Consider the following 25,048-nt stretch of genomic DNA (forward strand, 5'->3'; position numbering starts at 1 on the left):
TGCTTTTAATTTAAAATTCATCTTGTCAAGGATTTCAGGGTTTTTAAGAGGATTGTCATGAAGTTCACGATCAAATAATTGATTGGTTGGAGCAATCTTACCTAGAAAGCTCTGTCACAGATAACAAGTTTTGATATTTTCTCATGCTTGCTAAGGTGGGAAGTACACGTGAAGATGCATTCACAAGAGGCTTCCAAGGTTTGTTTAATTATGGTTTTCATCGAAAAGGTAAGAATGCGAGCTGGTTAGAAGTAGTGGCTATGACATATCTTTCTGTCGATAGGAAATACCTTCAATTTGTTGTGCAAGTTATTCAAGCTCTTATATTTTCCATTGCACACTGTTTTATATCTATTTTAATTGCTCATATCTTTGTGTATGCAGGTCGGGAGAAACTATAGTGGCTACATTGGAAATTTCATTATACATGACCCTAACCTTCTAGTTGGTTAGGTTAGGAGTAGGTCTAGCTTCATATTAGTTTATCTTGCACATTCATCCTGCACTCATTTTTTGTAGTCTTTCTTGTTTTTTCTGAATTTTGTCTTACATTTTATTTTCAGTTTAGCCTCCTTTTGCTTGGTCTTTCTAGTTTTGTTTCCTTGTTGTGTGTTTTCTTTTCTGTTTTGTTTAATAATACTTCCCATGAAGGATGTTCCCCTTCAGCTCAAAATACAATATGGAAAAATAGAAAAGGGTCTTGTGACACTGCAACATTTGGCTAACCTTTATTCCTTCTTCTTCTTCTTGGTTACACCTTTTCATCGATTATGTTCTGATGAAAAATACGATCCTTGCATAAGGAAATATTTGTTTTGAACTACGATATTCATGTATATTCTACAAGCATCATGCCTACACTCGATTCTTTATGTTTTGGTGTTTTCCATGCTTATATGATCAAGGAGAGAAGGACACGGGGAAAATATAAATGAGAAAACTAATATATGATGTTTTATATATGCTTCTCTAAAGGAAAACCTCTTATGTTCTCAAAAAGTCAAGATCCTGCTTCCACCCCATGAAATGAATAATTGTCGATGCACAATCCTATATAAATAAAGATATAAAGGGTGAAAGAAGAGAAAGGATTCTTGCACAAGGTGGTAAAGCAAGCAACTCCATCAGGGTAGTGTCTAGGCTCACTAGAAGAAGAAAAATGGTTGTGTTCTGGAACTAACTTCGTCAAGGTACTTTCCAGACCTGCTGGGAGTAGAGCAACACCATAGATGAAAAGTTACTATGAATATATTAATCTCTTAAACAACATTACCATTCTCCTTATTTGAAAAATTGTGATATAGTTGGATTTATAATTTTATTCAACCAATGAAGGATGCACGGGACTTGTTTGTACAAAGGGTAAGTGGGGAAGCTAAATTAATTTGAACAATGAATCAATACTCCTCGACGAACTAGACCCTGCATGAAAGATTAGATCAAGATAGAGAAGCTCGAGTTCTACCAGTGTGTCACCAAGAATTGTCACTATGAAAAACACCCTCCAAAATGTGATCTACACTTGAATTTTGGGCCCTACTATGGATCTCACGATCATTCATTCCATATTCACTTTATGGTCGATTGATGCTTTGTTAACTATTGTAGTCTGTAAGTGTCAAAGTCACCTTCTCACACATGCTCAGTCCGTAGTAAGTTCATGATCACATTCTTTTATGCAAGCTTGTACAGGCATATCATGATTCAACCAAGATAGTGGTTGTGTGATGATAAACCTATTTCGATAGTGAATGCACACTTTCATTGATAGCCTCTCACTTTTGGTTGCAAATGTAATTCTATTTCGGTGAGTTTTACAAAATGTTGCTTTTATGTGCCTTCTATTTCATGAGTGATAATTTCATGTTTTGATTTTTGCTTTCATTTTATTTCACCTTAATTACTGTCATTTTATTTTATATTTACAATAGAATGTGTCACTTTCACCGTCATCTACATATTGGAAGTGTTACTCACACTTTTCTCTTCATATATCGAATGTCATATTTTGGAATGGGAAGTGTCGCTTATCATGTCAAGTGGATTTTTGGCATGTTTCAAAGGGTAACTATGGTGTTGATGAGTCCTTCTAGTCATGTATACATGTTTTACATTGATTCCCAAATATTTATGTATTGTCGTACAAGTGTCATCACTTTCGTCACAAAGTGTACCTTTTGTGTCGCACTTGGAGAGGTACGTTTTATCACCATCACATTGAGGACATCATGTTGTTCCTTTTTTTTGAGTGATCAATGTTGCATGGTACAGCATTTGAGTGTGTGATCATGATCTTGTTTTGTCTTTGTTGACTTGATCGTCACTGATCCCATACTTAGCCTTATCCAGAGAATTTCACTCCTAGCCAGCTTGACTTCATTAAGCCTTCTTAAGCTATGCACTGCACAATCTCAACCCTGAAGCCCTAACTTGGTCTCTTTGAATTGTGCACTACAGGGTCACAATGCCCAACCTTAACCCTTGAGCTCTAGAACTGCACAATTCCTACCCATTAGTCAACCACAACTGCGCACTCCGCAGTGTTAAGCCTTGAGCTTCTAGACTGACACCTTGAACTGTGCAACTGCACAATCCATGAGATGGTTCTCCCTCTATAACTTCTCAGTGGTAAAATTCAGGCCTCAAGCCTCAATCTTGAGCCCTTGAACCCCTCAATTGTACAATCTCCTGGCTTGCTCTACTGCCAAAAATGAGCATTAGGCAACTCTAAGCCTCAACCTTGAGCTCTTGAGTACCTCAACTGTGCAGTCACCTAGACTAGCCTCTTAGAACTGTGCAGTGGGAAAATTCAAGTCTCAAGCCTCAAGATTGACCTCTTGAGTCCCTTAACTACCCAGGTCCTTAAGTATGTGCTTCCATAATTGTACATTGGGAAACCTCAAGCCTCAAACCCCAACCTTGATCTCTTGAACCCCTCAATTACACAATCATTTGACCCTAGCTATCCCGAACTGCACATTGTGTAGTCTCAAGCCTCAGTCCCAGACCTTGGCCTCTATAACTGTGCAATACCTGAGTCAATCCCTCAATTGGTCACTTGATTCCATCCCTAACAAGTGATTTCATGAAACATGTTAGATTATGAGTTTTCAAATCGATGTCGGCTTATCATGAGTGGTTTTCAGTTGCAGGTACTATATCTTATCATGATAGGATGATGATGCAGGAAAAGGATAAGGAGACCATGCTAGAAGACACCTATGGAGTTGAAGAGATAAGATGATCATTAGGTGAGAAGACGAAGGAACACTAGAGTACAAAAAAAGATCAAAAATCAAGACCACATTGAAGACTCCTTATTTTCAAGCCAAATGAAGGAGGAAGAAGAAGAGCATGCACCACCTCTCATGAAGACAAAAATAAAGAAGAAACAAATAATTTCTTGACACTACCACATCATCATGCATTCCATGTCATCAGCCATCGTTTTCCACATCATTTTCTGGATCATGTAAATTCAATATTGGGGAAATGTAATGTAAAATAGAAGTCTAGGAGTCATCTATTGATCCAGGTGGATATTGGTGGCCACCCGCCAAGTCCACCTGGACCCCCACCATTGTTTCTCTCAACATTTTCAGTTTCCTTAATTGTAGCACAACTTACTATTTTAGCAGTTTTTCGGGTCCTGAACTTCCGGAGCCGTTTTGAGGCCCTAAACGACGTTTTTTGGGGAATCCGGGGGCAACATGGGTCCATGTAATGGACCCATGTTGCCCGTTCCAACAATGGTAGTACTGGGATAGATCTTTCTAACAAGCTATTGTATGCGTCAAACAGAGATCGTATGCCAAAGTTACGACCCCGGGAAGTTGATGTACCAACTTACCCCAAACGGGGCCCACAGTTTGGCGTTTCATCTCCTAGGGTTAGGTTTTGGAATGTTAAGGGTTTTCCATTGTTTCTCAACAATAAATAGGCCTTCGAGCCTCATTGTAACACAGTGAAGAGGCATGTAGCCACCACATCTCTTCTCAGAGATAAGCTACCATCGCCCTAGCTGGTTTATTTCCATTTCTGGTTGTAAGCATATTTCAGTATTTTCCATTAATGAAATGAAGTATTATTTCCGCTGCATCTTTGTGTATATGGTTATCTCTGTAATTTGTTGCGTTCCTGTTTAAATCCGGATCAGTGGTATTAGAGCGGTCTGCTTTTTCTCTGTTTTTCTTTGCATGTCCCCAACAAGGTCGGGATATAAGGAGTTAGGGCTTGAACTGGTTGAACCTTTGCAAGACCAGCCTCGCAAATCCTGACGGCCTCCCATGGCGGATGAGAAGAAAGACGAGGGGGCGGGAGATCCCATTAAAATCTTGCTCGAAGAAGCCCTCGAGCGACAACGGAACGCGATGATGGAAAGTTTTGCCTAGATCCTTCAGCGGCTACCCAGAAGCGACGCATCGGCTTCCAGCAGCTACTCTGGAAACGCCACACCCTTTAAGGTACAAGTTAATTTTGAAATCCCCATATTCGAGGGTCAGATAGACGTAGATGCCGTAGATAAATGGTTAAATCTGCTAGAGGGTTATTTTTCTGTTCATGAATTTTCGAGTTGGGAAAAGATTGTTTTTGCTCTTCTCAAAGCAGCCCCCCACGTCAAGGACTGGTGGGAAACCTAGTGCGAGCAGAAGGATGAAAGTACTGGCTCACTATTTTCAGCCGCACCCACCTGTAATTCATTCCGGGATGCCATCAAGGAGCAGTACTACCCTGTTGGAAGTTATGAGGATGAATACATAAAGTGGACCATGCTGCGGTAGGGAAGGGACCAAGACGTGCCGGAGTTCACCAATCTTTTCCATACCCTTCGCACAAAGTTGGGTATCAAGGATTCGGAGCAACATTTGATACTCAAATACCGTGGTTGCCTGCACAAGTACATCCAGGAAGAAATACAATTCCTGAACATCTCCTCGCTCGGCGCAGCATACCGATATGCCGTCAAGGTCGAGCAGAAGTTTAAACAAAAAAAGCGAGACTTTGGATCTGCGAATCCAAAGCAGGGGAAAGGTGCCCCTAAACCACAGAACAAAGGACAAAGCCAAGGCGGGACAGCCCAAGACAACCAGCCGAAGCTGCAAGTAAAGAACAGTGCCGCGCAGCAGAGAAAGGACATGGGAAAATGGTGTGAGTTCCATAAGAGCTCCACTCACAACACAAGTGAGTGTCGGGCCAAGCAGTCACTAGTGGCTGAGCTAAATGTTTCAGAATCAGATGCATGTTCCGACTCTGAGTCAGAACCCGATAAGGGGAATGAAAAAGGGAAGCAGATCATTGATGCGGATCCCAACACCACTATTGCTACCGCCAAGATCCAAAAAAATGAACCCGAAGATCCAGAGGAGGAGGAGCGTCTCTTCCACTCCCAGATGTGGGTAAAGGGCTCCCCGATACAGTTCATTGTTGATAGCGGGAGTCAAAAGAACCTCATTTCGGCAGAGGTCGTGAAGCGGTTGGGCTTACCGACCACAGCACATCCACAACCGTACACCATTGGGTGGCTTCACCAAGGACGAGATCTTCGCGTGAGCCAGCAGTGTTGCCTTCCATACAACATCAAGCCCTTCACGGATGAGGTATTGTGTGACATTGCTCCCCTTGAAGTTTGTGATGTATTACTAGGACAACCATACTTGTGGAAGTGATATGCTATGTATGAATCAAGGCCCCGTGCTGTTATTATTACATTGGGAAATAAGTTGTACAGGATACCAGAGGTAGCACCACCTACCGCCATCTCTTTGATTTCTGCAAAACAGTGCAGTAAGATCATTTCCAAAACCAGGAAATTTGTTTTCCTGATGATACGCCCTCAAGGAAAGAAGAAGACAATGGCCGCGACCTCCAGACGGGGTCCCTCTGCACGACAACTACAGATGGACAAGGTTGTGGAGGAGTACGAGGACATCTTCACCTCCCCTGCAGGGGTTCCTCTGCACTGTCAAGTCAAGCACTCCATCGATCTGACTCTAGGTGCGCTGCTACCCAATGGACCAATTTATTGACACTCCGTTCTGGAGAACAATGAAATCAAGAGGCAGATTCAGTAGCTCCTGCAGAAAGGTCACATCCGTCCAAGTTCATCGCCTTGTGGGAGCCCGATCGTGTTGGTACAGAAGAAGGATGGGACGTGGAGACTCTGTATTGACTATCGGGCGCTGAACATGATCACTGTCCGTAATAGGTACCCGATCCTGCGGATTGATGATCTCCTAGACCAACTAAAGGGGGCGAAATATTTCAGCAAGATCGATCTGAAGTCAGGATATCACCAGGTACCAATCGAACCCTCTGATGTGTGGAAGACTGCCTTCAAATCCAAGGAGGGCCTTTTCGAATGGTTGGTTATGCCTTTCGGATTGACGAATGCTCCTGCAACCTTCATGAGGCTAATGGATGACATCTTGCGGCCATTCACCAACTCCTTTGTAGTAGTATACTTGGATGACATTCTGATTTTCAGCCAGAGTTGGGAAGAGCACCTCCACCACATTCGACAGGTTCTCCAAACACTGCGGCAACACAAGCTATGTGCCAATTTGGAGAAATGCACTTTTGGCATGACCCAGGTTCAGTATCTGGGATACATCATTGATGAATAGGGGGTGCATGTCGATCCAGCCAAGATCCAAGTCATTCGGGATTGGCCCTCTCCAACCACTCTAATAGAGCTCCGCAGCTTTCTAGGTCTTGCCAACTTCTACCGCAGGTTTGTGTTGGGGTTTTCTCATATTTCTTGGCCCCTGAGTCAAGTCACCAAGGGAGGGGCGAAAGCAAAATTCTTTTGGTCTGAATCTCAACAGAAGGCATTCATGGAGTTGAAGGATCGCCTCTGCATGGCACCAGTGCTCGCGTTACCAGATTTACAACAACCATTTGAGGTCGAGACAGATGCCTCTGACTATGCTATTGGGGCAGTCCTTACTCAACATGGACATCCAGTGGCATATCACAGTGAAACACTTTCAGACACAGTCCGGAAGTACCCCACTTATGATAAAGAGATGTATTCCATTGTACAGGCCTGCCGACAATGGAAGCATTACATTTTGGGGAAGGAAACGGTCATCCACACAAACCACCGACCCCTGCAGTTCATACAGACCCAAGGGAAATTGCAGAATGATCACCATCAGAAGTGGTCTACATACCTGCAACAGTTCCACTTGAATATCAAGTATAAGAAGGGCAGCACCAATAATGTTGCAGATTGCCTCAGTCGACCACCGATCATGGCGGTAACCACCGTGCTCAACTCTTGTGGGCACGAGACTTCTGATTGGTCGCTTCTCTACAAAAGCGACCCAGAATTCGGCCACACATACCAGACACTCTTGGAGGGTCGGCATGTTCCAGATTTTCACCTCCAGGATGGCCTATTATGCCACCTCGGTCACCTTTGTGTTCCTTCAAGTGAGCGTGCCAAGATGATTTGGGAAGCACACTACAGTCGGGCTGCTGGGCATTTCGGGGTCGAGAAAACAGTAGCAGTACTACACAATTATTTCTATTGGCCGAATCTTCGACAGGATGTTGGGAAGTACATCAGATCATGTACTGCCTGTGCCATTGCCAAACCGACCATTAAGAAGCACGACCTCTGTACCCCGTTGCCTACCCCTAGTCGACCTTGGGAATCGATCTCCATGGATTACATGTCAGGCCTTCCTTCCACTAAGCATGGAAATGACTGTGTTTTTGTGGTCGTTGACAGGTTCTCGAAGATGGCCATCATGGTGGCCTGCAAGAAGAATATCACAGCAGAAGCCACTGCTAAACTCTTCTTTGAACGAGTGTGGGTGCACTTTGGGATCCCACAGTCTATCATCTCAGATCGGCACAGTCGGTTTCTCAGCACATTTTGGTCCAGTCTCTGGTCAATGCTGGACACCAAACTCACGAAGTCCACAGCCTTCCATCCTCAAACTGATCGCCAGACAGAGGTTGTCAATAGGATGATTGTGCACATTCTACGCATGTATAACTCAAAGCATCCACGCACATGGGACGAGAGCCTCCCCTATGTTCAACACAGCTACAACCGAGCTCTTCACAGCTCCACTGGCCATAGCCCTTTTCAGGTGAGTTTGGGATTCCAGCCACTATGCCCCATTGATGTGGCCATGCCACTTGCAGCTACTCACATAAATTTAGCTCATGTCCAGTCCGAAATAGATAAGGCCACCAGCTTCATTGAGCGCATCCAACATATTCGCCAGCAGGTCCATGACATTCTTGAGAAATAAAATGCCAAGTACAAGCAGCGACATGATCAACATCGGGTGCCACACAAGTTTCAGGTGGGCGACAAAGTCTAGTTACATTTGCAAAAGGAACGCCTTACTGGAGCCTATCGGAAATTGAGACCACTCCGATATGGTCCTTACACCATTACTAAGGCTATGGGAGACAATGCATTTGAGCTCAGCATTCCTCCATTCCTTGGCCTGCACCCAGTGTTCAATGTGGACCGCCTTCGGCCATACTTTCCACCATTGCTAGACACATCCGACATTGCAGAACAGCTCAAACCCACAAAATTAAATCCAGATTGCATGGAACAAGCTGCAACTGATCGGATCATGGAAACACAGATCAAGAACACTTGCCAACAGAATATCCAACTGTATCGAGTTGTCAAAGCAGGCCAACTCCTTCAGCAAGGCAAGTGGCTCACCAGGGAACTAGTTCAGCAAAAGTTTCCTCATCTCATGGAGGAGCTCAACGCAATGGGGACCATTGCTTCCTAAGGGGGGAGGAATGATCCAGGTGGATATTGGTGGCCACCCGCCAAGTCCACCTGGACCCCCACCATTGTTTCTCTCAACATTTTCAGTTTCCTTAATTGTAGCACAACTTACTATTTTTAGCAGTTTTTCGGGTCCTGAACTTCCGGAGCCATTTTGAGGCCCTAAACGATGTTTTTTGGGGAATCCGAGGGCAACATGGGTCCATGGAATGGACTGATGTTGCCCGCTCCAAAAATGGTAGTACTCGGATAGATCTTTCTAACGAGCTATTGTATGCGTCAAACGGAGATCGTATGCCAAAGTTACGACCCCGGGAAGTTGATGTACCAACTTACCCCAAATGGGGCCCACAGTTTGGCGTTTCATCTCCTAGGGTTAGGTTTTGGAATGTTAAGGGTTTTCCATTGTTTCTCAACAATAAATAGGCCTTCGAGCCTCATTGTAACACAGTGAAGAGGCATGTAGCCACCACATCTCTTCTCAGAGATAAGCTACCATCGCCCTAGCTGGTTTATTTCCATTTCTGGTTGTAAGCATATTTCAGTATTTTCCATTAATGAAATGAAGTATTATTTCCGCTGCATCTTTGTGTATATGGTTATCTCTGTAATTTGTTGCGTTCCTGTTTAAATCTGGATCATCTATGTAATGTGAAAATTTAGGTAAGAATTCAAAAGGTCATAGAGAAATCAAATATTCATTAGGGTAGTCAAAAAGTCACAATGGAGATGAATGGTCACCCCATTTATTATATATACACCCTCATAGCTCATGCAAAGGAATTTTCACCTTGGCTCCTCCTACCGAGCATTAGAGAGGAAGATAGTTCTTTTGGAGGAGCAAGTGACTACTCCAATGCTCTGCCATTGGGGCTAGTGGTGTTCATTGTCTTGATGTATCTCAGAACTTTTTGTTATTTTATAAGCACATTGAACCAGCATGATTTTATGTGTATGTCGTTAATAATGTAAGACTATTCTATGAATGTTTGTGGCATATGTTGTTTTCATCTATACTAAGGAAATTGAACTATTTCAGTGGCTTTGGTACTTATCTTGTTGAAGGTGTGTTGTATGTGTTTTAAAAAATCATCGCTTCTAGGTGAATTATTTCTTTAGTTTTCCAATGATTCATTTATATGTACATGCGCATGTGTCTTTTCTAGATTAGTACTATTACCTATATTTAAAAGGCTCACTTTTATTTCCCTTTTTGGTAAAATAACCTTGATATATTCTGCAGTTAAAAATTCCACAAAGCATACTCACTTACTAATCTAAAAGTACCTCTGCATTTCTCTCTTGTGCTAAACATTGTAGCCAAGGCATATCTCTAAGAATGTATGGCAGCGGTGCCTTAGTTCCAGAAGGGCTCCCACACCAAATAGTGGAAGTCTAATTATGACTTTTCATCAGGAGACCCCATTAGTTGACATATTTCCAGAACTATCAATAGGTTCTTCTACTGTCAGGGGGAGAGAAAATTGAGCCTTTTAAAGAAAAGTCATAATACTAATCTAGAAAAGACACCTGAGCATGTACATATGAATGAATCGTTGGACAACTAGCGAAATAGTTCACATAGAAGAAACAATGTTATAACACATATAACACACATTCAACAAGATAAGTACCAAATCCATCGAAATAGTTCAATTTCCTTAGTATAGATGAAAACAAAATTCATTGTAAACATTCAATGAATACTCTTACAATATTTACGACATACACATGAACGTGTCTTGTCTCGATGAACTTCTGAATTAAGAAACATTTCCAAGATACATCAAGATAGTGAGCACCACTAGCCCCAATAGTGGGGCATTAGAGCAACCACTTGCTCCTCCAAAAGAATTATTTTCCCCTCTAATGCTTGGTAGGAGGAGGCAAGGTGAAAATTCCTTTACATGAGTGATGAGGGTGTATATATAACAAATGGGGTGATCATTCACCTCCCTTGTGACTCTTGGACTACCCTCATGATTGTTTGACTTCTCTATGAACTTTCGACTCCTACATGACTTTTCACATTCTATACATGTCTCTTGGACTTCCACTTTACATTACATTTCTCCAATATTGAATTTACATAGTCCACAAATGATGTGGAAAATGATGACTCATGACATGACATGACATGAAATGACACTGATGACATGGACTACATGATGATGTGGTAGTATCAAGTCATTCTTTGCTACTGCTTTCTTTGTGTCTCCTGAAATATGGAAAATGTTCTTCTTCCTCCTCCTCCATAAGGCTTGAAGGTAGGGAGTCTTCAATATGATATTTATTTCCAGTCGCTATTGAAATTTGGTGTCCCTTTGTATTTCTTGATTGATCCACTTGTATTTGTAGCTAAAAAGGTATCTTCTAGCAAGGTCTCTTTCTTCATATCCTTCATCACCATCCTCTCATAACATGATAGAATACCTGCAATTGAAATCCGCTCATGACAAGACGATTTCAGTTTGATAAAACCCCTAGTCTAACATGCTTCGCGACAACCATTGGCTGGGTTTTAACTAGGTGATAGGCTGGGAGATAGGCTCAAGAATTGTGTAGATGATCTGTTTAGAAGGTCAAATGCTAGGACTGAGCCTGGAGACTACAAAATGTGCAGTTTAGGTAGGCTAGGGTAGTCATCTACGCAGTTGAGGGGCTCAAGGTGTCAAGATGAGGGCTTGAGGTTTGAAGTTCCCAATGTGTAGTGCGGGAGGGACAAAGGCTAAGAGATTGCGTAGTTACACAACTCAATAGGTCAACAGCTAGGACTAAGCCTTGAGATTGCATAATGCATAGTTCAAGGAGGTCAGGGCAATATAACTACGCAAGTGAGGGGCTTAAGGGGTCCAACTTGAGGCTTGAGCCTTGCGGTTTCCCAATGTGAATTTATGGATGGACAAAGGCGAAGGGATTGCACAATTTCATAGTTCAATGGATCAATGATGAGTCTTGATACTTAAGATTGTGTAGTGTGCAGAGGAGACTGACTGTAGGTAGGGATTGCACAATTATGGAGCTCAAGGGTTAGGACTAAGCACTAAGATTGCGTAGTGTGTAGTTCTAGAAGGAAAGTACTATTCATTGCGTAGTTCCAAGAGGAAAGGTTGAATCTTGAGCATTGATATTGTGCAATGCATAGTTCAGGAAGTTTGAGTGAGGCCAAGTTGCTCAAATGGGAAAGTTTCCAGATTTCGCTAAGTGTGGGATCAATGAGACCAAAGTGAACAATGATAAAACTTATGAGTTATCACACACTTATAAAAGTTGACACATTTATCACTAAGAACACATTAATAAAATAATACCCCCAATGCGATGACATTGTGACAACTTTCCCCAAGTGCGACACTAAAGGTACACATTGCGACGATGATGATGGCACTTGTGCGATAGTGCTTGAAACTTTGGGAATGAGTGCAATACAAGTCTACATGATAAGAATGACTTAATAGAACCAAGGTTGCCCCTTGAAAGAAACAAAAACTAGGTTTTTACAATGTGTGATTCTTGCAATGTCAAGAGATGACATTTGCGACAGTAAGAGGAAAGTGAAAACGACACTTGAAAAATGTGAATGACATTGAAAGAGACACATGCCATGACAAAGATAGCATGAAAACAACATTTATTATAATTAAAACAAGTAAAATTGATATTCATTAACATGAAAGAGACACTTACGAAAGAAAAGTTGCACAAGAATGACAATTGGGAAATCACATAGCCATTATCTTGATGGACTTGTGTTGTGCCTATTCAAGCTTGCATTAAAGAGTGTGCTCATGTACTTGTTACGGACTGAGCATGTGTGAGCAGGTGCCTTTGACACTTATTGATCGAACACAAAATTACTATGAAATGAACAATCACAAGATCCATAGTAGGCTGCAAAATTCAAGTGTAGAACACATTTTGGAGGGTGTTTGTTGCAACGACAACAGAGCCATAGACATATCTTACTTATACAAATTAGAGGAGGGACTTACTTGTGAGATTGCTTTAGCATGGGAGGGAAAGTATAAATTTAAATTTCATATATTTAACATTTCTTGCCCACATAAATATTGATAACAATTTAATTTCTCCATTTTTAGGGTAAGATGGGCTTTATTTATGACAAAGGGGAAATTCATCCCTAGATGCCCAAATTTCAACAAAATACTTCAAGGGAAGTTCCCTACACAATTGCTATGACCTTATGAATTTTCATCCACGATCATATGGAACTTCAGTTTTTATCAATTTGAATAGATTGAGATAATACCAAAAAATTATTAATCAAGAAGAACTTTTCCAAACATTTCTACAACATCTTGGTTTGAAAATACTATGCAAGGAGGATCATCAACTTGCTGCAACTTCACTTTGATTTGTTCTTCTTATTTATGTATATATATATCTATCTATATCTATATATATATATATATATATATATATATATATATATATATATATATATATATATATATATATATATATATATATATATATATATATATATATATATATATATATATATAGTAGAGAAAAAAAAATTTAATTGTGAAACCAACTTGTTGGTGCGATTGTATAAGAAGTCTACTAAAAAACCAAGCAAATAGTGGTAGATCTTCACAAAAAAAGTATAATTATAAAAAGTATAGGAATAAAAATTGTTCAGTTGTGAAAACTAGCTTGCTATTGAAATTGGATGAAAAATATACTTTAAAACTAGGTAATTGGCAGGGATATCTTCCCCAAAATTTGTGTGTGTTCCATTTAATAACAAGGAGGTTTTAGTTGTTAATTAGCAAGTGGCATATTTCAAAAGGAGTTGTTTTTTTGTGTTTGAACTTGATGATGGAACCTCAGTCATGTGATGCAGGTCCATGAAAAGCTTCCTCAATACAAAGCTTGAAATGAACACTTTTCCATTTTCATCATCATAGCTACCACAAGACCCTCCACTACATTTATTTTTTATCAGCATTAGTAACCCTTCCAACATCATCATCACTACTATCAAAACTATCACCATTATGACTGTCGAAAACAAAGAAGACAATATTTGAACACTACTGTCCCTGATGACCTTTTGTACTCGACAATCCAAGACTTTGATTATGCTTTTGATTTTGATATTTCTTATAACCCTACCATGTCCTCTCTATACTAGTGGAACCTCTAGCTCAAAAATATAAAAGTAAGGATAGGAGGATTGAGAAATTGAAATAAAAAATTGAAGAGATTATAGCTCTTGATTGGTATGTCAAGAATGAATACACTATTATAAAAGCTAGGAATGAAGAGTTAAGGAGGGAAATTGAATAACAGTCTAAGTAAGAAGCATCAAAAGTTAGTGAAAATGTGGTATATACAGAATTTATACCTATAGCTAGAAAACAAAAATCTAAAGAAGAAAATTAAAGTTGCATGAAAAACATGTGGGGTTAATGCCAATATTAACACCAGTGGTTATTTTGGCCATAGGTCCACTTAAGTTTGATTTTTTTTTTGTATAGGGAGCACCTAGTGGATGAATTCAGATTTACCAATCATTGTTCCTTTTTCTGTGAGGACACAAAAATTTAGGGTTAGGGGAGATGTTGAGGCTTGCAATTGACGACAATTTTTGCTATCAGTTGCCCATTTTTTACCCTTTCAAAGCCCCACTTTTTCCCCCATATCATCATATTTTATGCATAATGAAAAAATGGTGTTAATTAGGGATATTAGGGAAAATCTCTTATTTATTGTTCATTATGTGTGGTTTTTCAATGCATATAAAAAATATTAATCTTTATCAACGTTTCTAATGAGGGTTTGATTAGGTCATGCACCCCCTTTATGGTTATAGCTACTGAGCTCCACATTAGAAATGAAAGCATGCCTTCCACATTTTAATACACATAAGCTCCCTAGGGGCTAGCATCGAGATACTCTCCCACCTACCAGATTGGACTTCTAGTTCACATTGAGTGCATAGTTGGCCTGCATCTTCAATGGTCAACCGTAAAAGGATGAGGCCAAGATTGGGAGTACTCCATTCATATTTCTTTAGTAAGGACATGGCAACTAAACTCTAGTTTGGCACTCTGTTATACCTTCATTCTAGATCATTTTTGAGGTTGTTGGATCTCTTGAATTTTACTTAGACTATGACCTATAACTATGGGAGATTCAATGTACTACGGTTTTTTTTTGTATAAAAATGGAGCATTATCTCTTGATATTGTTAGAAAACAATGGGAATAGAGAAAGACGATTGTTTTGTAATATAGCCTTGGATTGTGGCCATTGGGTCCCTCCTATATCATCTATTTTGTAATATGTGGACTTTCTTAATAAAATATTGTTACTGATATTTTATATCTATGTTTCATGTTACATTTCGATTTGAGCTAAGTTTTCTTTAGGTAACATTGTTGGTGGAAATGACCCACCAACCTAGCATGTTGCCTCATTTTCTAGTTCGCTTTTAATAAAGAGAATGACATGTTTATCATAGGTTGTGAGTATACAATGTTTTGTTTTTTGAACCACTTTTCTTTCATAAATAGATCTATCATATAACATTTGATGCATGAATATAAGATCTAAAGATTGAAGAAATATTTGATTTTTTTGGTCTCTACAATCCATATCTGAGTCATGTTGACTACATTTCATGTATATATAGTGCATGGGTCTTGCTCATTGCAGCTACACTTGATATATTATTTTATGCGCCCTTGTATTTTTATATATCAAATCTATATGGTGTGGTAGTTGCAATCGAACTGTGATATTCCTATTTGGTGGATAGTATTAGAATTTGAGAATAACATAGAGTAATATGTTATTTCATGATAGGTTGGATATATGAAAGATTGTTCCCTATGGACACTTGATTTATATCCAATAGATCTTATGTTTATCATTTTTATTATGATACATATATTTCTTGTATTGTAATTAGACCTAGCACAATAAATGACAATTTTTTTAGTGAGAACATAAAATGGATGCATTAATGGTTTAATTTTATTTATAGATTACAAGCTTGGTATGAAGTATTCAAGCATTTTTTATAATAGAAAGTAATGCTTTGTTTTTTAATAGATTGAATGCATGATTAATTTCACCTTATTCACATTTAACTTGTAATACATAAGTCTATTTTTTAGCATTATATTCTTATAAATGACACAGGGGTTTATTTAAAAAGATAGAAGATTTGATATATGATCTTATCCTATCATTCCCTTTGATTAGTTTATAGATACTCAACTAGGTTTGATACACATGATAGTCTTTTATTTATGTAGTTTTTAACCCCCTACAAAAATTACCTGCATACGAATTCTAAAAATAGAAAATAAACAATGGTGAGAGCATAACACATAAAACAAATATACACAGAGATTTTCCCCTAGATCCCAAAACCGAGACTACCAGATTGATTTTCCATTATGTTCCTTTCAATGTTACAATACATATATATAGATGTCGAAGCATCCATAAACCCCAATCCATTAACCCTGGATTAGAACATAACCTTAGTTCCCTTAACCGAATCTACAAAACACCATGGACTGAAAACCATCGCGCCCAAAACCATGTGAAAAATCTATGCACAAAACCATAGGTAGGTCTACCCACCTAATATAGGGTCTAAAAAAATGTAACACAACCCAACATTCTCCCACTTGTTGTTTTCTTTCCAGAGGGGACCACAAGAGAGCTTAGTCAATGATACAGCCCTGCAATGCCCATTGTTTCTCTACACCAAGAGAACTTCTTAGTGCTCACAGACTTTATCAATGCATCTGCAGTATTCTTCAAAGTGCCCACCTTTACCAGTAACACCTTTTTGTCTTCTACCATATCCCTCACAAAGTGATACTAAACATCAGTGTGCTTTGTCTTTGAATGATAAGTAGGGTTATTTGCCAAGAAAATTGCACTTTGGCTGTCACAGTCTATCCTTATAGCTCATTGTACTAACCCCATACTTGGACACAGTCTCAACAACCAAATTGCCTCCTTGCTTGCATGAGTGGCTGACATGTATTTTGCCTCTGTAGTTGACAATGCCACTACAAATTATCTCTTACTCATCCAACTGAATGCACCTCCAAATAGGTTAAACACATACCCACTTGTAGATCTTCTCTGATCTAGATCTCCAACCTAGTCTGCATCAATAAAGCCACGGATGTCCAAAACTCTATCCAATCCTGGTCTTCCTTGATAGCACAAACCATAATCACTAGTGCCATGTAAATACTTGAAAAATCACTTCAGTCCTTTCCAAGGCTCCTTCCTTGGTTTTGACATAAACCTGCTCAATACTCCCATTGCATGTGCAATGTCTGGTCTAGTATAAACCATCGCATACATTAGACTATCGACTGCAATTGCACATGGAACACGAGACATGTCCTCTTCCTCTTCTTGTGTCTTGGGACACTGCTCGACAGATAGCTTTATACCTACAGGAATAGGAACCTTCACCAGTTTACTATCCTACATATTGAACCTATGCAGTATTGTCTAAACATACTTCCTCTGGTTTAACCAGAGCTTACTCTTTGCTCGATCTCGTTTAATTTCCATGCCCAAAATATAGTTTTTAGCACCAAGATCTTTCATGCCGAATCTGGAGGACAATTGGGTCTACAAATCCTAGACAATTTCTTTGTCATCTCTAACTAGCAACATATCATCCACATAAAAGACTAGATAAATAAAACGGTCACCAATTAATTTAAAATACACGTAGTGATATGCTTTGATTTTGGTGAAGCCAAGTCCTCGTATAAATGTATCAAATTTCAGATACCACATCCTTGGTGACTCTTTTAACACATACAAAGACCTTTTTAATTTGCATACCAGTTCTTTCTTACCCTTCATAGCAAAGCCTTTAGGTTGTTGCATGTAGATCTATTCTTCCAGATCCCCATGAAGAATGTTGTATTCATCCGTCTGTTCTACCTCAAAATCAAAAGCAGCAACAATAGATAAAAGTAATCTAATAGAAGCTACCTTGGCAACAGGAGAATAAATATCACCAAAATCAATTCGTGGCACTTGGGAATAACTTTTTGCTACCAACCGATCTTTGTATTTCTCGACCTTTCCTTCTGTACTCATATTCTTCTTGAACAACCATTTTATGCCAATGGGTTTCCTTCTAGCCAGGAACTCCACTAGATCCCATGCCTCATTTTTGTACAAAGATGCCATTTCATCAACCATGGCCTGTATTTAGAGTTTGCCATCCTCTCAATCTACTGCTTCCTTCATAGTTCTAGGATCATCATCAGTAATAGATAAAGAAAAATTTGAATAGAAAGAAGATGGACTATATCTTTATGGTTTCCTTCTTTCTAGAATTGATCTTCTCACAACCAGAGTTTGTGGCTCTTCATCTTCTCATTCCTCTTCTAGTGTAGAGTTTGATTCTTCCTCCTTTAGCTCAAACTCTATCTTCTCAGATTCAATTGGTTGGACTTCATGTTTAATAACATATTTCACCTCTCTAAACACCACATCTCGGCTATACACAACCTTCCTTGTTACTGGGTTCCAATGCTTATAACCTTTTAAACCATCCTTATACCCAATAAAGATGCACTTTTCAGATTTACTATCCAACTTTGTTCTTTTCTCCTTTGGAACATGTACATATGCATCACATCCAAATACCCTCAGATGTGAAAGAGAAGGTTTCTTACTAGTCCATACCTCTTGTGGAGTCTTATCCTCCAAAGTTGATGAAGGTGATATGTTGACCAGGTAATATGCAGTCTCCACCACCTCTACTCAGAATTCCTATCCTAACCCGTCACCATTGAGCATTCTTCTTGCCCTTTCCATCAATGTCTTGTTCATTCTTTCTGCAACACCATTTTGCTCAGGTGTGTGTGGAGTAGTCTTTTATCGTGCTATACCACACTTCTTAAAGAACTCTTCAAATTAATTCTTGCAAAACTCTCCACCGTTATCTTTCCCAGGCACCTTTATCTTCTTCTCTGTCTGGTTTTCCACGAGAGCTTTAAATTCTTTAACTCTATCAAAGACCTCAGATTTGTTCTTGAGGAAATATATCCATGTATCCCTTGAGAAGTCATCTATAAATGATACATAGTACACAGACTTACCTAGTGATGGAACCGACACAGGTCCAAACACATCACTGTGCACAACCTCTAATATCTATTTCGCCCTCTTACCACCAGAGGGGAAACTCACCCGATTTTGCTTCCCATATACACAATTTTCACAAAAATAAAAATTCAGAGAGCTATCAGACATACCTTCTGCCATACCTTTACCATAAAGTATTTGAAGGCCCTTCTCTCCAATATGTCCAAGCCTTTGATGCTATAGCATGGTCTTTTCTCCAGAGACCACTAGATTTTATGCTCCACTTTCAGGAACCACATAACTTTTTCACCCATCAAAATCAGTGCTACCTTGTAGCTTGTACAAAGTTCCAAGCTGAAATCCATACATCAATACCAGTGATCCCCGAACCATCTTGCTAGTATCTTTCTTGAACACTAATTTGATAGTTGGATCGTGCAAGTTGATTACAGAAATCAGATTTATGGCTAATGCAAGAATGTGCAAAACACCCAGAAGTGTTCTAATCCTTCCACCTTGCAACGTAAACTTTACTTTTCTATGACCAATGATTCTAGCCTTCCTATCATCCCCTAAGAAGACATCACCACCATCATATTTATCATACTCGCAGAACCATTATCTATGGGGAGTGAAGTGAAAGGGTGCACCCAAGTCAATTAACCATGCCTCATGATCTACATGTGTACTCGAAGAAGAAGCCAAGTACACATCCCCACCTTCATATGAGGTGGTTTTTGCCTCTGCAAAAGGAGCATCATCAGAGCCCTTTCCTTTCTCAGGAGCTTTATATTTACAGTCCCTTTTGTAGTTCCCTTGCTTTTCGCATTTCCAACACACCTTTAAAGGTTTTCCTGGAGATTTAGATCTCCCTCTAGATTTAGATCTCCCACTCGAGGACTTATTATTGTTTCTATTATAGGACCGTCCTCATATAGATAAGGCATCACCATTCTAGCTCTCCATATTTTTTCGTCTCATCTCCTCTGTCACCAGGGATGAGACTATTTCATCAAACTGCAAGGAAGTTACATTGCTACCTATTGCAACAGCCAGACTATCCCACGAATTTGGTAAATAACCAAACAAACTGATGCACTTATCTTCATCTGAAATTTTAATATTAACAGATAATAACTGGCTTGCCACAATATTAAATGTGTTCAGATGCTCTATCATCGAGTCTCCATCTTTCATCCTTAGGTTATACATCTTTTTCCGTAGGAACAATTTATTCACGAGAGGCTTAGATTGGTACAAATTCCCTAACTTTTCCCACAAAGCCTTCGTTGTAGCTTCCCCTGATACATTCATCAATACTGAATCTGAGACACAATCGTATTCTGGTTTTTTCCTTTCGATCCAACTTCTTCCATTATTCATTGGACACTATCTTTGGTTTAGTACCTAGATCTACCGTGATCCACTCATATTTATCCACCATCAGATCCTCCATCTTGAGTTTTCACAACTCAAAACTTTGACCAATAAATTTCTCGATCTCTATCTTTCCATAGCTCGCCATCTTCTTTCACCACAAGTATTGATCACGTAGATCTCTCACTGAAAAAGGTCTAACATAGGCCCGAGAAAAAATCCTCAGCAGCAAAGGCATCCCCTTGAAGCCAAAATAACTATGATACCAATTGTAGGTTTTAACCCCATACAGAAATTACCTGCATATGAATTCTAAAAAAATAAAATAAACAATGGTGAGAGCATAACACATAAAACAAATATACACAAATATTTTCCCCTAGATCCCAAAACCAGGACTACCAGATTGATTTTTCATTATGTTTCTTTCAATGTTACAATACATATATATACATGCAGAAGCATCCATAAACCCCAATCCATTAACCTTGGATTAGAACATAACCGTAGTTCCCTTGACTAGATCTACAAAATACCATGGATTGAAAACCATCGCACCTAAAACCATGTGTGAAATCCATGCACAAAACCATACGTAGGTCCGCCCACCTAATATAGGGTCCAAAAAAATATAACACAACCCAACATTCTCCCACTTGTTGTTTTCTTTCCACAGGGGACCACACGAGAGATTAGTCACTAATCACTGGGGCTAGTCGTGGAAATAATATAACACAACCCAAAAATTTATGAATCTAGGTTCGAATTCATTTGGTAAGCTATGCAATTGTGTTTTGGGCTCTTCTTTGTGAGATAGTTTTTGGTAGCATTGCACGTAGTTGTTGGGTTTGAATATTTTTGATGCCTTGATTATTTTTATTTTGTTTCAGATTGCTTTGGATTTGTAAGATATTGATCATTTAAGGATCTCATTAATCTTTTCAACCCTTTGGTTTTGCAAGAACACACTCTCTATTTGAATGTGAAAGGCTACAACCATGGAAGGAAGGGCTATGCAACACAAACCCAATGGTCCCAATAAATTAGGATTTCTTGTCTAAATAGTAGCATAGAGAGTTTCACTAAAGGAGCCTAAGTGCAAGTGTTTCTATAGAGGTGGTTTGTGATAAATATTTACTGAGATAGTTGTGTCTTGTAATAACCCCACAATTCTCAACTTGCTTGTTACTACATGTAGAGGTAATATCTATTAAAGGCAATACCTAGAAGTAGCTTGTAATAACTCGATTGAGTTTAGAGGGACAAATTTCTAAGTTTGTTTCCCAAAGACTGAGCCTCTAATCCCATATAGAGTCCTTAGTGTAGTAGATGAGTAGAAAGGATTAATAGTGTCCATGCCTCTAAATAGACTGTGTAACACCCCTAAGCCTATTCTCTTGTATTGACATATTTATGTTGCGAGTTTGTTGTCAATAAATTCACCCAACCATTATTTAGTGTTGTTTGTCATAGGAGGAAATATTTATAGCATATCTCATAACCTCATGACACTTAATACACCAAAACCTCATAGATGATATCCTGACCATTGATAACTTGATATCACAATGATGTAGTTGTTTGGGTCAAGTTCACATCATTTACATCCTGCAAATCTATTTACCCAATTTCCTAATCTATAATATCCAAACACTCGATATTTAATAGCCTAATATCTATTTCCATGATCTAGTTGAGTAAAATAATATGAACTCCTGAAATATCCAATAGAAATTATCGGGTTTTGTTTGCATTGGGAACTTACACTTTCTAGATGGATAAGGTTACCCAACACCTAGTATCCCAATCACCAAAAACCTAATCTCTCGATTTTAGATAGAAAAAAGGTTGATAAACCACCATAATTGATGAAAAGAAATCAAGGGATATTTCGAGTTTCATCATTATAGAGGGTTTATATTGGAATTTGCTGCAGTGCTTCTAACACACAATATTTAATGGCATAACACCTGTGAGAAGATCAATATATATTCCCTAATAGATTGATCATCCACAAAGTGTTCATTTACTAACCAATTTCCATTGTGATTTGGTAGAGGAATAGTTTGTGATAAGGCTTATCTTATTTTTCTATGTATGATATAGAAAATTATCAATAACCATTACGCATACCATTGGGGATAGCTAGCAATATTTTTAGGTGGGATAGCTTGTTCATATTTTTAATGTCGTGACATGGTATTTTTGAGATGGTGAGATATGAACCACCAAAACAATAACCTATGAAAAATATTTGAAAAATGGGTATTATAATTAAGTTTTAGCCTACAATTACAACCACATCAAAAATATGCATAATTCCTATAAGATGTAAATTTCTTAAATAAATTATCATACTAAAGTCCACTTAAACGAACTTAGTATGTAGAACATATTTTAAGTCTCTTTACTCATAAAGAGAAAATAACTTCAATAATGCAAGCAACTTCCTTCTCACACACATATTAAAGCTCTACAAATATTCTATGCCATAAATTGGACCATACATAACTCTATATGTAGTAGCTTTCCTTTGAATTTATATTAGTTTTTGCCTTCACTAAATATTTTGCACAACATTTCAAAGTTTTACATTAATAAATTGTATTATTTATTTCATTATTATTTTGAAGTTAATTAATCTATTTTGATGATCAGTTGGTTAATTGAATATTTTATTGCATTTGTGTGACATTTTCTTATGTTTTTTCTATTCCTAAATCATTTATCCAAATTTTAATGTTTTGAGAGATGAAAGAGACTTTGACATGGTGTTGAGTTGTGCAAAAGACTTTAAAGGCTAATGAAATATTCATCGACAATAAAGGATCCAAATTCATCCATTTCATGGTTGTTTACCATGCCTTCTTAGAAGAAGACGAACATGCAACTATTCACAATTTGCTAATTATATATTTTGAACTTTTTATTCCAATCATGGAAACCTATCATCTAGTCAATATTCACATAGGGATACAACCTACCTATTTAATCCTGTAGTCGGTCTTGCACATGTCAAATAAGACCACTTAATGCCACTCAAGCCTATAACAAGCCCTTCAATAGGCTTTCCACGGGCTTAATTATTCTTTAATGAACCTTATAACACTTTGCCTCAGATGTTTTTTGAATACTCTTTCCCTTTAGTCTCCACTTTGCAATCAAGGATTTTAATCTTACATCTAACTCCATATCATCAAACTATCATCTAGTCATGATCACAGAGTCATAGCTTCTCTAATGTAGCTTCAACAGACCAAGTTCCTTGATTAAGACTCACTAATATTATTCCACAACCAAAATAACCCCAAACACTAATTTAGTAGCTCCATCATTGCCAACCCATTAACCATTACAACCTCTAATCATCAATCCAATGACTCACAATCCCCTTAACAATTGATAAACCAACCAATGAATATTTCATAATCAATAATACTTTGAACTCCTAACTGCTATTGTTAAATATAGCCAAACATGGTACAATATGGTAAAATATGCTTATCCATGTTTTTATTTATGCTATGAATCCACTAACTTTTAGATCCTTTAAGTGTTTTGCAACTCAATCCTTAAAAAGTAGGTTCCAAGAAACTTTCCTACATTTCAGTTCATTGGATATGTTAAGCATAACAAAACTAATACAATGTCAAAATATTAACAAAACCATATCCAATGAAGTTTTATTGTACATTTTGGACAAGCAGTAAACAATAATGCAAGATCATTGAAATCTTAGCATTTTTCTGATACAACTTCCCTGCAACATATAAATTACATTAAGATTAATCTTGAAATTTGAAAGGATTATCATTTTTACTCTTAAAATACCTATTATAAACAAACAAAAATTGTAATTATAATCATTTTTTTAACTTAGTTTTATTGATATTACATGTAACATTTTAATATCAAGTGATGTTTTTGGCCAGAAAAATGGCTCTGTGGTTTGGGGATAGAGAAGGTTTCGATCTGTGACAACCGTAGGGGTTAGGGTAATTTTTTCTACTGCTGAAGGGGTGTGGAGGAATATATCCTCACACCTATTACTGGGCCTTTCATAATAGGTGTTATTAGGAAGACCCTAGTTGTTAGGTTATCAAGCATGCATCACTTTCCAAATAGGTGGTAGCAGTGAACGGTTTATGGTGCAACTATTGTCTGACTTGGCAGTGAAGTCTACACTCTCATCAACGGTTGGTTAGGGTAATTGATGAGTTGAAGAGTTGGTGGATTATTCTTCTGACCCATTACAATTTGTGCCTATGTGGAAGGAATCTCCACATAAGAAACTCAAAATGGAGTAGTTAGTGCTAGATGGACCACTAGAGTAAGATATTTTCTCTCTGATATCAAATAGGGTTGAAGGTTTTTGTGAACCCCCCCTTGAGGGATAGTATCGACAAAATTTATTTCATTAGATGAACATACCTCCTTAGGGTTTCAAGGGTATGGACTGGAAAAAAGTCAAATATGGGTTTTTTCTCAGGTGTTCCCAGATAGTATAGCAGCAACCTCCACTACAGCTCATCATTTCGTTGACCAATGTATAAACACTAATTCATCTCCCACGCAAGATCTTGAAGCACCTTCTGGGGTTGTAGTGGATGGGTTTTCTGGTAAAAAATATGGACATGGGACATGTGCAGGACATATTGTAGTAGGTGAAGGAGATCAATCATTAGGAGAAGGGTTTGGTTAGGCCACTAGGGTTCTAGATAGCTTGGGCAAAAAGAATAACAGTAAGGACACACCTCCATCGTCCAGTTGTTTTGAATGGAT

This window comes from Pinus tabuliformis, chromosome 2_1, assembly GCF_031772625.1.
Source record: "Pinus tabuliformis cultivar Carrire ecotype Pingquan chromosome 2_1, CPIR1, whole genome shotgun sequence".
Classification (NCBI taxonomy): Eukaryota; Viridiplantae; Streptophyta; class Pinopsida; order Pinales; family Pinaceae; genus Pinus; species Pinus tabuliformis.